Consider the following 17,457-nt stretch of genomic DNA (forward strand, 5'->3'; position numbering starts at 1 on the left):
AGACCTGCAGAGGACTGCAGGGGACTCTCACCAGTAACAACTCAACAACAACAACAACAACAACAACAACAACAAGGGAGGGATATTTCATTACTTTGTTAATTGACTGCAATTTTATTCTTTAAGTTTGTTATCAAATGTTTACACAAGGATTTGAAACCTGTAACTAATTTATGCCTTTGCCCTTTATGTTCCTGTAAGAGTGACAAAAGATCCAGGCAGAAAAATGCAAGAGGACCACAGTAGAGATGCAGATCCAGGCAGAAGAATGCAAGAGGACCACAGCAGATTTCCAGAGGACTCCCCAGAGGAAAGAACATCCCAACAGATGATAAGTGAGCAACACTTTCCAATGTGTTTTACTGACTGTAGTGTGATCAAATGATCAAGCAGGATTTGATTTAACTGTTACTTGTGCTTTACTAATCTAGAGAGGATGGCCACAGATCCAGGGAGAAGACCTACCGAGGACCAGAGTTAAAGACAGCAACCCAACAGACAAGTAAGAGACATTTACCCATGCATTGTCATTGAGTTCATGACAATGGTCAATGTAGGTTGTGTCTGTGTATCTCTGTGAATAAATTCTTAAACATTTTGATAACTGTTACTGAACAATGTGTTAAATATTTTAGGGAGGATGACAACAGATCGTGGAAGATGAGGACCAAATATCAAGACAGCGAGCCAGCAGAAGAAAAGTAAGAGACAAATTACCCATGAGTACAAAACTGTGCTGTATCTTGATTACTTTAACTTGACTTGATTCATGTTGGTGTCTTACAGATGTTTTTTTGTTTTTGTGTGTTTGTGTATTTTCAGACAACATGGAAGATCATCACTGCCCTCTCGCTTAACTCAACTCTGCCTGTACCCTCATTTTTTTGTGACTTTGTCACCCACACATTTGAGGTTGAAAGGGCATAGGTTGCTGTGTAAATAAATACTTGAAAAAGGAACGTTTGTTGTAGGTGTGCTCCTTGTATATAATGTCATAATGTTACTAGTATTAATTGTTTGAAATCTCTGAATAATCTCATCATAATGTACACACTCCGGCAGCAGCCCCGTGGCCCTTTCAAAATTTCGCCAGAGGAAATTTTCTAGTTTGCTTTATTATTGTTTAACATTTACATTTAAACAACTGTTTTGCACACTCTCTTCAACTGACCATTGATAAAACATATCCTCCATTGTTTATTGTGCTTTTGAGTTGAAGTAAACCACACACACACAAAGACACTTTATTTAACCCCTGATGTACCCAAATGTAATGTCCAGTGTGTGTTGGCTGGGGAATAGAGAAACTTACTTCATAAGCTGGGGTACGAGAGGTGGAGGGTGCATCAGAGCTAAACCAGGGCCAAGCAGCTGATGAGCAGCAGTGTGTGTTTGAGGCGTCTACAACAAAAGATAATACCAATGAATCTTTACACATAAGGCAACATATTGGACTACGCTGATATAAAAAAAAGTTTACTAAATCAATTTGAATTACCCAATGGCATTTGTGAAATGCAGAGAAAGATAATGGTTTCAGAGATTTAACATGGACCATAGTTTCATTTAGATGTAGCTCATTGTACTGTAAACATTTTGTGTGTGGATTGGAGAGGGAAGAAAATACCTTAGGTGGGGAGGGAGGGTTGCAGCCTGCATCTGTAATGGTCCAGGATGGCGCAATTGGTGAAGGTGCCTTAAGCTTGGCCATCTGAGAACACATTACAACACATTCAGTGAAACTAAAGACTTTTATGAAACAATGCACTTTATTCAGGTGGAGTGAAATTTACCTTTGCAGCTGGTGAACAGCAGGGGGTTGCTGCATCGCCCCAACTCAAGGGAAATCTGGTTGGGGGTGATCCAACCAGCTGTTGACAGATGACAAAAAACATTACACTCCAGACAGTGTGGATAATCTAGACATGTCTCAGTTAAAACACATTAAAGTAACATACATCGTCCACAGGAGGTCGGGAGCCCGAGGGGTGCCTTTCCCCGGTCCAGGGCCGTCTCACCGGGGACACTGTCGGAGACTTCACAAAGAAAAGGACCGATTGAACCTTTGTCATTACATAGTGCATTCACTGTAGCAACCAAAAACATAACGGCCAATAATGTAATAAAACATTTGAGCCAATAACGTAATAACATTTTGCCAATAATGTAATAATTTATTACATTATTGGCTGGTAATAACTGGTGTCGATAAATATGACTGCAGTTCTTGGAAATAAAAGGTTTTTTTGCAGTTTTTGTGCAGTTTGCTAATCAAAAATAGGTAAGTGGATGACAGTCGTCATATTTATTCATCCAAGATATGTACTCTCATATCTTTCACCTCTCTCTCTCTCTCTCTCTCTCTCTCTCTCTCTCTCTCTCTCTCGCACTTCTACCATGCTTAAAGCAGATATCAGTGGAATGTTTTTGTTAATATAAGTCCTAAATAGTCCTATTTTCCGTCAGCAATCACTTACATGAAGTATTTCAGCCTAAACACGAGTCTCTCCGTCACTCTGCTCTGCTGTAACCCGAGGAGAAAATTTTCCTTGTGGGATACAAGTGTTATCCAATGAGGGGAGAGAACGGCATGAAGGGCTGTGTGTGCAGCCAAGGGATGCGCGTGAATGTGGTGACGTAGCACGAGGACCAATTGATGCCTGACAAGGGCGGGGGCTGCTAACTCATGGTGCGTTCAAGGAAACTCGTACTTTGTGTTTTTCCTTCCTGTGAAGTCATACCAGTTCGATCTGGTACGAGTTCACGGGTCGGAAGTTACGAGTGGCCGTTATAGGGAACTTTCACAGACAACAGGACGGTAAAAACACGAGCTACGGGTTACCTGGAACGCTACCAAGTCGTAGTTGTGACTTGAAGCTGTAACTTACGGTTTCAAAAGCCTGCCTTGAACACAGCATTAGCCGAAACGGCCGTGCCGCTGTTATCTGCTTTAATGATATGTTTGCAAACGGAAGAAGTAAGCATTGTAGGCTATCAACAACCTCCAAAACATAACCAAACTTGTGTATTGAATGGTGTCTGCCAGCCAGTTTATGTTTCAGTCATATATAACTTCCTGCCTCAGACAAACCATGTGAAATGTGATAATCCCAGCATGGCTCGGAGAAGCAATGGAGTTGATTTGGTTTTACCATTCTCTTTCTATTTGAATTTTTTTTTTCAACATGTTGAGCTTAAAGGTCCCATGTTGGATAAGTGACATTTTGATGGGTTTTTTTGTTTTTTACAGTGATAATAAAGCAACATAGGTTCTATATTTATACTGTGAAAGTATAAAGGTAGTTTTTTCATTCACAAATGTAAAAAAAAAAAAAACTACCTTCATACTGTATGGAGCAATACAAACATCTACCTTTAGATTTTCACAGTATTGATATAGAACCTAAAGCTGCTTTATCATCACTGTAGAAAAAACAAAAAACATGGAAATGTCAATTTATCCAAATGGGACCTTTAGGCTCAACGTTTTGATGTAGTTTTTAATTTTCAACCATGAAAATCAAAGTTAGACATATGAAACCTGCAGAGATTTCATTTTAGATCTCCAACAGCTGGTTTCAATTGTTGATTGGTGCTGCAAAAGAAAACATTTCTTTGAGAAAGAGATTTCTGAATGTGTACAATTGTGCTGCCACTTCATTTGGAACTTCATTTGGGTGTTCTGGAGATAACTCTAACCATCAAGTTGAACAAATGATGGCTAAATATGTTTATTAAAAAAAAATCAATGGTAAAATCAAATCAACGCCATTGCTCCACCGAGCCATGCTGGGATTAATGTGTATCTAGTGACTATTCTGGAAGTGTATGGTGTTTGTGGTAGTTGTGAGAAACAGTAGCATACATTGTTCACTTGAGATCTGTGGCGGCGGGGGGGTCTAGCTGTGGCCCTGGGTCGTCTGGCTGAAGCTGAGGAGGCCGCCTACACAATGAAAGAAAACATATCATATCAATTAAGCTTTAATCACTACAGCTATAAAAAGAGAGACTAAAAGAGGGACAGTGGGACACTGGACAGGCTCATCAGACGGGCCAGCTCTGTGGTGGGCCTGGAACAGGAGTCGGTGATGACAGTGGCAGAGAGAAGAACCATGGAAAAACTGAAAAACTGATGGCGATCATGGACAACACCAGCCACCCTCTGCACTCTGCCATCAGCTCTCAAAGGAGCATGTTTAGTGGCAGACCTGCTCCACAGATAGACCGAGGAAGTCCTTTGTGCCCAGGGCAGTCAGATTGTCAACATCTGCACTAACTGCAGACATGAAAACGGGTCATGGGTGAAAAAGGTGAGAAGCATACAACCCCTCTAGGGGGGTCCGGGGGCATGGTCCCCCGGAAGAAAAATTTGAATATTTCATATTTGAAAGCATCAATCTGATGCATTTTGAGAAGAAATTCAAGCAGAACTACAAGATAATATGTGTGTATGATAAAGTATGGTCACATTATGCTATATAACGTTACGGTATCAGTACCAACATGTTTTTTGATACTTTTCCAAATACAATGAGAACACAAAAAATGTCATTATTGACTTTATTTTAATAGAAAATCTTAGAACTATTATGCATCATCAATAATCAATCACTGCTGCTGCAGGATTAAAATTGAAATTTCCATCAATATTAATATGAACTCTTCCTTAATTAAAACATTAGTGCTCTGTTTCAAAATTAATATCTAATAATAATTAATAATTAATATCTTTGCATTATTTGAGGTCTGAAAACACTGCATCTTTTTTTGTTATTTTGACCAGTTGTAATTTTTGGGAGAAACGGTTATCAGTAGTTTATAGAATGAAACATAAACGTTAATTTTACTCAAACACACACCTATTGTTTCCCATACGTAGACCAATGTGGTGCAGCGCCACAGAATCAAGAATTTTTTTTTTTCATCAACGCAATATCGTTCCGTTAATTCATCTCCGCATAGCACTCTTTCTCTGTTCACTCACTCACACAGAGAGAGAGAGAGAGAGAGAGAGAGAGAGAGAGAGAGAGAGAAGCGTGCATGCAGTCTGTGGCGGCCCGTCTCTCTCTAGGGCGCTGGGGCACAGACACAAACACAGGCACATGGACAGGTCACGCTCACGCGCTGTAACGGCTCAAATTACAATGCGGCGACATCACGCAGGGGCGTCACCGCTGCCGCCGCTCTGGACTGCACAGTTTTCACCTTCTTCTACTTTTTTCTCTTCTCAATTCAAGGCTCTCGTAATCTATACCTCCAAATCCCGATCACTTGCCACTTGCCACTTTGACTTGACTTGACCCCCCCCCTCAAAAATATTTTCTCATCGGATCTGCACGATTCACGTAGGTCATCTATTTTGGTTTCAAAACGGCGAATTTCGCCGAAAGGTGAGTGATTTTCATGCCTGTAACTGACATTTTATGAACTGTATTTCTTTTATATGAGAGTGTGTGTGTATATGTGTACATATATATGTATGCATATATATAGGTGATAGTTTGTATATGTGTATATATATAGGTATATTTTATATTTTATTTTATTCTTTTATATTATTGCTACATCTGTCTACATTAGCTAAGTACTTTCTTTCAGAATGTTTGGAGCAGCTGACAGATGAATTTCCTTCGGGATTAATAAAGTATCTATCTATCCATCTATCCATCTATCTATCTATCTATCTATACAAGTCACCCACTGAATTACCATTACAAATATGTTTGAGAATAGCTTGAGTTTGTTCAACTACCATTATTATTAGTATCAATGCTTATTTTTAAAAGTATTAGTATTATTGACTGTTGGGAATCAGGTGACAGTTATAACAAACCCTAAAATAATAGATAAATGTAAATCACTCAAATTACCCTCTTGTGCTTTGGAGAGGGCTGGTAGTCCACTGGGCAAGACAGATCAGAAGGAGAAACTTCCTCCATAGCATGTAATACTGCGCTGCTGAACCAGACTGGGTTCAGTGGAAAGAAGCGCTCCTCCGCCTGTGAAACAAAAAGAAAAATCCACTGACAATATGTCTTATCACATACACAAAGTATACATTAAGAACCAATTAAGACATCCTAAAGTATTTGAAAAGAACAAACCTGCTGCTGAGCCATCCTGGGCTGTGCGGTTCACCAGGCTAGCTCGTCTGGAATGAAAAGTTGTATTACATTGCATTAATCAAATTGTAAACCACTTGAGAGAAAAAAAAAATCTAATTTTCACAAAGTCTCATATACACATTACTGTAGCCATGTTTCCATCCAAAGTGATTCGAATTACTGGGAAATGCGCATTAAAAGAAATTTGAATCATGTGTGTTTCCATCTACGGACTTTGCACCCCCCCCCCCCGGACGGACTGACGGTCTGATTTGAACACATTAGCACGATTTGGCGCATATGTTTATTACCTTCATGATGTGACCTGTCCGTGTGTGTGTGAGAGAGAGGGAGAGAGAGGGAGAGAGAGAGAGAGAGAGAGAGACAGAGAGAGAGAGAGAGAGTCGCGGCTGTCACAGACTTTATTAATGATAAACGCTGGATGCACTGGTTGATAAGTTTCGTTTTTACTGAGGAGGAACTATGAAGAAGTGCAGTAACATCATTATGAAGGTGTGTGGGGGCTTTTATTTTGCCGTGGCGGTGCGCCACAATTAATTACATGTAGTGAAACCCTGATGTTGTCTTGTGAGTGAACTGCAAACACGGGAGCAGATGGGGGGAAAGTGCGCTACGTCACACTTAATTCGAATCATCAACCAAAACCCGGCCCTAGCGAGAGTATTTCAGTTTGTGCGAATCAGGGGATTTTAATTCGAATCACGGCGTTTCCATCATCATTTTCCAATGCGATACATCTCGATGCGCATCTAAACAGCTGATGGAAACGCACCTACTGTAACAATTACCTTTGCGGCCATGACTGACTTGCTGCCACTGAAAGGGGTCAGGTGACCGTGGAGCAGGGACCTCTCCTGTCACAACCAGCTTGGGAGTGAAGTTCCTAACTGGCGGTGAAGGCCTGGGAGAGACCGGGGGTGCTGGTGGTGGTGTCTACAGCTGCTGCATGGCGGCGGACCACAGCAAACGGACGAGGATCCACATCCCCTCGTCATCGCTCAGAGGGATCTGCAGAAATTACATAACCAAATTAATTTACAGATACAAAGTTTTAGCCACAAAAAGCAGCTGCAGTTGGGGCGGTGCGTGGCGCAGTGGGTAGGGTGGCCGCCCCATGTAGAGGCTACAGTCCTCGCCGCAGGCGTCCCCGGTTCGAATCCCGCGTCGGCCTCTCTGCCTCCCCATTTCCTGTCTATCTCACTGTCATCACTATCAAATAAAGGCAAAAAGCCAAAAAATATACTTTAAAAAAAAAAGCAGCTGCAGCTTCACGCAAGGATATTCTACTTACACCATCTCTGCCCCACAGCTGCGGCCGGTTAAGGGAAGTAATCCTCAGCTGAGAAGTACGTCACATCTAAAAAATTAAAAACAGCCATTATAATCTCCATACATGTAATGGTGACTTTTTATTCATTACTACACCTCAATGCATATTGAGGTACATTTTTATTCAAACGGCTTGCAGAGAACATATAACAAAATGTAATTCCATTTAATCTAAGAACTTTTTTACGTACCTATACTTGCAGACACGCGGTGGTATGCCTGGCGAAGGAGGTCCTGGTAAGACACCTCACAGTCCAGGCGGGGAGGGAAGTCAACAACAAAAACCTGCAGAAAACAAAAAGTCATATACAGGTTACAATACATACATTATTATTTGAAAGCTCATATAATCTAATTAGACCAGCTAATGTACTACTCCTACTACTATTAAGAATGAAGAAGCAATCAAGACATGAAAAAAGCTTACGTTGGGCCAGCAGCTGCGAATGCTGAGCAGGAGCTTGGTGTAGTCGGCGGCAGCTTCGTCGATGGTCCTGCTGGCTCTGAGGTTGTTGCTGGGCGCCAGAAGACACACGGCGTCAGGGATCCGAGGAAGCACAGCATTCAGCACGTCGGTCCGCAGTGCAGAGGCAGCAGCCCCTGCGGTCACACAACACAACGCTAGCACACACTAACTAAACATTCAGCTGACAAGGTGACACAGAAGCCTCACACACTGTCGTCCGCGACGATATCGATTTTTTTTTTTTCAAAATACGTAGCCGCATAGCTCTTAAAAGCTGTAGCTTCACTGACGTGTTCCCCGTAAATAGCCGTTTGTCGCAGCATTCAAACACACCAGACTCCATTAACAAAAGCATTACTTAGCTAGATCGTTCCACAGAGGAACCAGAGACAGACAGAAGCAGACAAGCAACTCCCATGTACCGCCATTTAAAATCACTGTTTTCTCAAATGGCACCTATTAGTCACAATCGAAAATGATTTATCTGTGTAGAAATCATTTTTACAATCACCTCAAGCAAATACAACGACTATTTGAATCAATAGAAAAAACACAAAGCATAAATGAACCTATGTTCCCTATTGTTGTACATTTTCCCGCCGTTGAAGCTAAGCTAAGATACTATCAAGACCAACTGTACATATTTTAATGTGTTTCAGGTGATCTTAGCCAAAACACGACAGAGTAACGTCAAACATAATCTCACTATTGTGTACAACTGATGTGTTATAGCTAATACTCTCAAGCTAACAAGTTGAAAAGACAAATTCTTACCTCTGATGGATGAAAAGGGGGAGAGCAGATCAGCGCAGGGGGGCTTATACCGGTTTATACGAGCCAGAGCAAGCTTTTGATGTGCCGCCACAGCTGTCACATAACACGTGGCGACAGCCTTTGATCTCGCCGAGGCTGTGCAAGATAGCTGCTATCATGCATGAAAAAGAAAATAAACAAGATGGTTCGACATTATATAGCCTAACATTAACTTTAGCTACTTTCACCTCTAGAAGAAGCCCAAGCTTAATTATTTTTAGTTAGGCTACACACACTACAATTGCATTTACAGACAGATGCTAATAATAACAGATCGTTTTTTTCCCCATGTAATACCAACTAGCTGCTCGCTAGCTAACGTTAGCTACTCCCCTCTAGTAGTTCCAGCTGCAACACTATTTTCGAAATTATACATTTTTACATCAGTTCTTGGTCACGCCAGCTGCACTTCGGAAAAGCTCGGTCACGCTATCTTCACTTTAAAATCGAGTGCCTGTCTACATCGTCTCGTACGGTAAAGCGTGTGAGGGGCTTCATGGTGCATTCAAGGACACCCCGTAAACCCAGGAATCTATATCGAAGCAACTGCCCAAACTGAGCTAGCCTAAGGCTAAACAGCTAGGCTAACAAGCTAAGCGGCAGCTTCAGCACCCACCCACCCAGCTACAGAGCACCGCTGATGAATCCGAAGCCCGACTCTCACCCTGCTGCTAACATCGTGCTCGAGCGCTAGTGAACGAAGGTAATTCCCTTAACGCCACAGCACCACTTGAAATAACGATCAAATATGAGATTATAGGTACATATTTTTATTTAATAAAAGTATACAAGTCCGCAAAACTCCAACGTCACCAACCATAACGTCAAAGTAACTTCATTAACGTAAATGACTAGTAGTGTAATTTTAAGAAACTTGAACATGTTATAACCTATGGTTATAAGCTTTACAGTCTATGGTTATAAGTTAACCCTAACCCTTGATATTAAAAGCAGTGGTGAACAGTAATAAAAATAATATTGTCTTCAAGCTGCATATTTGAGGTAATTGCACTCAACAAGATTAACGTAATTTTCATTTTATGCTGTTGTAATTTTAACCTACTTCAGTACACTAACGTTAGCCTATATTTCAGAGGGAAATATCTGAACTTTTTTTTCTTTTTACCTCTGTATACTGTATACTGTATAAATAACAGGTAGTTTAAAAAAAAAAAAAGATTAAGTGAACATATAGGCTAAGTTCTGGTAAAATATTCATAACTTACTTCCTTAGATAAACAACCAATTTCAAAATGGTTTTGGATGAGATGTAAAGGCTGTGCATAGTTTATTTGAACTTTTAGTGCACCTTAACTTCTTTGAGATAAGAGGGATGTCACATAATAATAATAACAAGAAAAACATCAATAATAAATTATATTTGTATAGGTAACTAAAGAGAGATTTTGAATGCTGAGCATTTTAGTGGAGTGCTTTCACAGTGTGGTATTATTAGGCTACTTACTTAGTAAGGCATTTCAAAACACAATTGGTTACAAGAAGTTTGTCTGTCTTTTTTAGAATGCATTCAACAAAGAAAATGGGCCCTCCCAGCCACCTTGACCAGGCCACCCAGGCCCACTGCCCAACCACAGATGGACGCCCAGCCCAAACCCCTGGCACGCCATACCCCACCCAAGCTCCCGGCTGCCCCGTCACAGCCCCTGGCCCAGACGTCGGCTCCCTTGAAGCCAAACGATGTAAGCTGTCTCCTACTTTACACTTCACACAGTTCAGTTATTAGATCGTCTTGCTTCAAAGGATAGATAAATGTATTATTAAAGGGATAGTTCAACATTTTGGCAAATTGGCCTATTGCCATAATTGCTATAGTCATAGCAGTAGGTTCATTACCTTTAATTGTAGGTGTAAGCTACTGCTATAGTCATAGCAGTAGGTTCATTACCTTTAATTGTAATGGGCCAATTTGCCAAAATGTTGAACTATCCCTTTAAGTAATTTCTTCTATTAAGTTGTTGCTATGTACTTTCCGCTTTTAATAGATGTAACATATTGCCATAAACATGAGCCAACTTTAATGAGTAACTTTTTCTTATTTCATTCTCTTTCTCCTCACACAGGTACAGTTTGGATAATTGGGGACAGCTATATCCGACGTGCTGCCCAGAGAGCTGCAGAAACCATGGGGACTGACCTCAGCGTGCCCGGTGTCCGCGTCTGCTGGTTCGGCTGGGGTGGACTGCGGTGGAAAGGCCTCCTTCCCTTCCTTTCCCACTCCCTGCGAGGAAGAACAGCACCTGACATCCTCATCATCCACTGTGGCGGCAACGACATGGGGGGTGTGAGGAGTGTTGAGCTTGTTAACATGATGAAGGAAGATGTTCACCATCTTTGCCATCAACACCTGGCACCGTACGGCGAAAAGACGAAAATGGCGTACACCCAAAATATTTACACCTTTTTCAGATCAATCAAACTGTGCGTACGCACAACTCTCCGCAATTTCCCTTTGATAAATCACACCGGAAAAACAAGAGGCACGAAACAATGAAAGCAAGAAACATGTAGGAGGTAAAAACAATGGAATGGGCTTTATGCACATTCCTGAACTTAAGCCAGCTCCTTTATTTCGTGTCTTACATTAGTTTAGTTGTTTTTTTTATTTGCACATTATATAACCTGCATAAACAATGAAAATAGTAAAATTAAACATTGTGCAGGAGAGGTAGAAGCCAAAAAAGGCTTATAAAAATACCTCCCCCCCGGGGCGGAGTTTAGCTCAGTTGGTAGAGCACCCGCCCCATGTGCTGAGGCTGTAGTCCTCGCTGCAGGCGGCCCCGGTTCGAGTCCCGCGTCGGACGGCCCTGTCCTGCATGTCATTCCCCCCATCTCTGCCTCCCATTTCCTGTCACACTCTCAACTGTCCTATCTAATAAAGGCATGAAAAGCCAAAAAATATACTTAAAAAAAAATAAAAAAATAAAAATACCTCCCCTATGTAAAAAACAACAACAACATTATTACATTATTTGACAAACTGATTAATCCTGAATTAATTAGGTGTCTGACCTCAGTAGTCACAATGGTTAGATACACCTGGAATAATCATTTTGTCCAATAATGTAAGACCAGAAATGAAGGAGTTGGCTTAAGTTTTGGAAGTAGTGGAGCTGTGCATTGTAAAGCGTGGTGAACTGATGAGTAAGTGTTCAGCTGGTGTAATGGAGCAGAGGAGTGATGAGCAGATGAGCCTACGGTGTGTGCCCTGCAGCAGCAGTCTGCGCTTGGAAAATGCCCCTATAGGGAAGAGGGAGAAACACACAGAGAGGGTTGGAGTCACTAGGATTATACAGACAGTGAAGTAACCGTAATGTTGCAAGATGAAGAAGAAACGAAGAAACGAAGCCAAATAAGAAGCTCACACCACATTACTTCTACTACATTAGTCCCACAAACATCACAATATGAACTCCATCAGCCACAATGATAACAGAAAATCAAACCAAAAAAATACTTAATTTATATTATTTCAATCAGGACAGACTAATAAGGAAAAGAGAGTCAGACTGAAAAGTGAAATTGCATTTATTGTGCATACAAATAGGCTTTGGCGCTTAGACGCCGGGGAGTAGATCATCGTGGAGTACTGATCTATGGGTGATAGCTTGCATCTGAAGATGATGATCCCCCCCGGGCCTCGACACTGGTGGTGGTAGACTCCTGGTCGAAGATCCCGATGAAGATGGTCGGCATCAGATGGAGGTGGAGAAGGGGTGGGGGTGGGCTGAGAGTTTTGCTGGATAACAGCAGAGAAAGGGAACACTTTTAAATTTGACGCTAGAGACTGATCGGTAGGAGAGAGAGGAGATGACAGCCTGTGATTGGATGAATTAGGTGAAGAGGGCGGAGCGAGAAGATAGAGGGTGAGCTCGGGAGAGGCTGTGTTTAAGAGATAGTCTTCCTGTCTGAACTTTCGCTTAGCTCCATATATATAAATTAGGAATATATATTTATTCAATAATTTTTTTGTTAAATAAATGTAACAGATTATCAACTATCGAAAATCATGAAATAACAAACCACTGTATGAACTTCATTTATATATATATATTTTTTTATTTTTATGATAGGTGCTTTTTTTGGGTTCTTATGAGATTTTTTTAAAGTTATTTTTTAAGTAACATTTTGAACTTTCATTTCAAACTATGTTGAACTTAATCACAACTCCAGAAACTATCTACAAAAACATTGACAAGGGAGGTTGCATATTTATTTTAAATGTGTTACAGTATTCCAAAGCTCAATATCATCTTTTGCCCCGTTCATGCAGGCTCTAAGAAATAAAGAAAACTCTGGTATACTGACACAGACAGGCTTGTGACTACTAATTTGACAGATCAATATCGACTTAGGCCCCGTTCATGCAGGCTCTAAGTGATATAGACATGGTTTTATAGTAATACACAGACAGACCCGTGTCAAGTATAACATTAAGCAGCGTAATCAAAAGTGGTTGCAGGTCAGCTCAGTAAATGCTCATTCTACTTCAGAGAATACTTAGGCCCCGTTCATGCAGGCTCTAAGTTAATATTCAACAGTTGAGACAACACATGTACTTCCTTACAGTATACATCGAAAGTTACTTTGGCCCCGTTCATGCAGGCTCAAAGTAACATTTCCAATGTTCACCCAAGACAATCAGGCTCATGGTTTCTAATTTACTTTATTATAAGTCTGGCAGGTTTGTCATCAACAAACAAAGATGGAAGCTGGCCATTATGATATGCATGTAAGATTTTGTACATTTATTTCATTAACTATTTACAGATACCATTTATATATATTATATATGTGGCAATACGAGGGTTACTTGTACTATGTTATATACTAAATTTGTCGCCAACAACGCCACCTTGGGTTATGGCCCAAGGACCCGTACTATAGGTCAACTATCACCTATCAAAGGACACTCAGGTACGTTCACTTCAGGGAGGGTAGGAGACGGAGTTCAATGATCACATACAAAACTTTAAAATTGACAAGGTTTGCAAAAATAAAATTAATAAACACAGGAGGCCCAAAAGATCAGCAAAAGTCCACACTCTGTACAGCCTGTGTCAGCGTTGGTCGATTTGGGCAGATCTGGCCGAGAAAGGCTCAGTTTGGCAAACGCAGCGTGGGACGCCCATGGGAGCTTGGAGACATGACAATTTGAAGTACAATAAGCTGTTTGGTTGGTCGTTTTGGGCAGATCTGGCTGTGGGAGGCCTAATTTGGCAAACGCAGCGTGGGGAGCTTGGAGACATCACAATTTGAAGTAAAATAAGCTGTTTGGTGAATTTTCAACTGATTTCCAGCAAAAGTCCACACTCTGTACAGCCTGTGTCAGCGTTGGTCGTTTTGGGCAGATCTGGCCGTGGGAGGCCTAATTTGGCAAACGCAGCGTGGGGAGCTTGGAGACATGACAATTTGAAGTAAAATAAGCTGTTTGGTGAATTTTCAACTGATTTCCGTGAATTTTCAACTGATTTCCAGAAAAACTCCACACTCTGGTTGGAGACATCACAATTTGAAGTAAAATAAGCTGTTTGGTGAATTTTCAACTGATTTCCAGCAAAAGTCCACACTCTGCTTGGAGACATCACAATTTGAAGTAAAATAAGCTGTTTGGTGAATTTTCAACTGATTTCCAGCAAAAGTCCACACTCTGCTTGGAGACATCACAATTTGAAGTAAAATAAGCTGTTTGCTGAATTTTCAACTGTTTTCCAGCAAAAGTCTAGACTCTGCTTGGAGACATGACAATTTGAAGTAAAATAAGCTGTTTGGTGAATTTTCAACTGATTTCCAGCAAAAGTCCACACTCTGTACAGCCTGTGCCAGTGTTGGTCGTTTTGGACAGATCTGGCCGTGGGAGGCCCAATTTGGCAAACGCAGCATGGGGAGCTTGGAGACATCACAATTTGAAGTAAAATAAGCTGTTTGGTGAATTTTCAACTGATTTCCAGCAAAAGTCCAGACTCTTTACAGCCTGTGTCAGCGTTGGTCGTTTTGGACAGATCTGGCCATGGGAGGCTTAATTTGGCAAACAAAGCGTGGGGAGCTTGGAGACATGACAATTTGAAGTAAAATAAGCTGTTTGGTGAATTTTCAACTGATTTCCAGCAAAAGTCCACACTCTGCTTGGAGACATCACAATTTGAAGTAAAATAAGCTGTTTGGTGAATTTTCAACTGATTTCCAGCAAAAGTCCACACTCTGTACAGCCTGTGTCAGCGTTGGTCGTTTTGGACAGATCTGGCCATGGGAGGCTTAATTTGGCAAACGCAGCGTGGGGAGCTTGGAGACATCACAATTTGAAGTAAAATAAGCTGTTTGGTGAATTTTCAACTGATTTCCAGCAAAAGTCCACACTCTGCTTGGAGACATCACAATTTGAAGTAAAATAAGCTGTTTGGTGAATTTTCAACTGTTTTCCAGCAAAAGACTAGACTCTGCTTAGAGACATGACAATTTGAAGTAAAATATGCTGTTTGGTGAATTTTCAACTGATTTCCAGCAAAAGTCCACACTCTGATTGGAGACATCACAATTTGAAGAAAAATAAGCTGTTTGGTGAATTTTCAACTGATTTCCAGCAAAAGTCCACACTCTGATTGGAGACATCACAATTTGAAGTAAAATAAGCTGTTTGGTGAATTTTCAACTGATTTCCAGCAAAAGTCCACACTCTGTACAGCATGTGCCAGTGTTGGTCGTTTTGGACAGATCTGGCCGTGGGAGGCCCAATTTGGCAAACGCAGCATGGGGAGCTTGGAGACAACACAATTTGAAGTAAAATAAGTTGTTTGGTGAATTTTCAACTGATTTCCAGCAAAAGTCCACACTCTACTTGGAGAAGTGACAATTTGAAGTAAAATAAGCTGTTTGGTGAATTTTCAACTGATTTCCAGCAAAAGTCCAGACTCTGCTTGGAGACATCACAATTTGAAGTAAAATAAGCTGTTTGGTGAATTTTCAACTGATTTCCAGGAAATGTCCACACTCTGCTTGGAGACATCACAATTTGAAGTAAAATAAGCTGTTTGGTGAATTTTCAACTGTTTTCCAGCAAAAGACCACAATCTGCTTGGAGACATGACAATTTGAAGTAAAATAAGCTGTTTGGTGAATTTTCAACTGATTTCCAGCAAAAGTCCACACTCTGCTTGGAGACATCACAATTTGAAGTAAAATAAGCTGTTTGGTGAATTTTCAACTGTTTTCCAGCAAAAGTCTAGACTCTGCTTGGAGACATCACAATTTGAAGTAAAATAAGCTGTTTGGTGAATTTTCAACTGATTTCCAGCAAAAGTCCACACTCTGCTTGGAGACATCACAATTTGAAGTAAAATAAGCTGTTTGGTGAATTTTCAACTGTTGTCCAGCAAAAGTCTAGACTCTGCTTGGAGACATGACAATTTGAAGTAAAATAAGCTGTTTGGTGAATTTTCAACTGATTTCCAGCAAAAGTCCACACTCTGTACAGCCTGTGCCAGTGTTGGTCGTTTTGGACAGATCTGGCCGTGGGAGGCCCAATTTGGCAAACGCAGCATGGGGAGCTTGGAGACATCACAATTTGAAGTAAAATAAGCTGTTTGGTGAATTTTCAACTGATTTCCAGCAAAAGTCCAGACTCTGCTTGGAGACATCACAATTTGAAGTATAATAAGCTGTTTGGTGAATTTTCAACTGATTTCCAGGAAAAGTCCACACTCTGCTTGGAGACATCACAATTTGAAGTAAAATAAGCTGTTTGGTGAATTTTCAACTGATTTCCGTGAATTTTCAACTGATTTCCAGTAAAAGTCCACACTCTGCTTGGAGACATCACAATTTGAAGTAAAATAAGCTGTTTGGTGAATTTTAAACTGATGTCCAGCAAATGTCCACACTCTGTACAGCCTGTGTCAGCATGGGTAGTTTTTGGCAGATCTGGCCGTGGGAGGCCTAATTTGGCAAACGCAGCGTGGGGAGCTTGGAGACATCACAATTTGAAGTAAAATAAGCTGTTTGGTGAATTTTCAACTGATTTCCAGAAAAAGTCCACACTGCTTGGAGACATCACAATTTGAAGTAAAATAAGCTGTTTGGTGAATTTTAAACTGATTTCCAGCAAATGTCCACACTCGGTACAGCCTGTGTCAGCATGGGTAGTTTTTGGCAGATCTGGCCGTGGGAGGCCTAATTTGGCAAACGCAGCGTGGGGAACTTGGAGACATGACAATTTGAAGTAAAATAAGCTGTTTGCTGAATTTTCAACTGTTTTCCAGCAAAAGTCTAGACTCTGCTTGGAGACATGACAATTTGAAGTAAAATAAGCTGTTTGGTGAATTTTCAACTGATTTCCAGCAAAAGTCCACACTCTGTACAGCCTGTGTCAGTGTTGGTCGTTTTGGACAGATCTGGCCGTGGGAGGCCCAATTTGGCAAACGCAGCATGGGGAGCTTGGAGACATCACAATTTGAAGTAAAATAAGCTGTTTGGTGAATTTTCAACTGATTTCCAGCAAAAGTCCACACTCTGCTTGGAGACATGACAATTTGAAGTAAAATAAGCTGTTTGGTGAATTTTCAACTGATTTCCAGCAAAAGTCCACACTCTGCTTGGAGACATGACAATTTGAAGTAAAATAAGCTGTTTGGTGAATTTTCAACTGATTTCCAGCAAAAGTCCACAATCTGCTTGGAGACATGACAATTTGAAGTAAAATAAGCTGTTTGG

At 40.9% G+C, this 17,457-nt stretch overlaps 2 long non-coding RNA genes across 2 annotated transcripts; one reads left to right on the plus strand and one right to left on the minus strand.

Moving 5' to 3' along the window:
* The first annotated feature begins 252 nt into the window (after positions 1-252).
* LOC146960407 (uncharacterized) lies at positions 253-871 on the plus strand. Its single transcript, XR_015035460.1, has 3 exons — positions 253-335; positions 432-502; positions 823-871. It is a non-coding gene; the product is annotated as an uncharacterized LOC146960407 (long non-coding RNA).
* Positions 872-1,585: 714 nt separating this feature from the next.
* Positions 1,586-2,040, minus strand: LOC146960408 (uncharacterized). Its single transcript, XR_015035461.1, has 3 exons — positions 1,959-2,040; positions 1,794-1,871; positions 1,586-1,711 (listed from the first exon to the last, which is right to left on the minus strand). It is a non-coding gene; the product is annotated as an uncharacterized LOC146960408 (long non-coding RNA).
* Between the last annotated feature and the right edge of the window lie 15,417 nt (positions 2,041-17,457).

Source organism: Trachurus japonicus, unplaced genomic scaffold, assembly GCF_045865225.1.
Source record: "Trachurus japonicus isolate A0001 unplaced genomic scaffold, Traja_1.0 AP030407.1".
In the NCBI taxonomy this organism is placed as follows: Eukaryota; Metazoa; Chordata; class Actinopteri; order Carangiformes; family Carangidae; genus Trachurus; species Trachurus japonicus.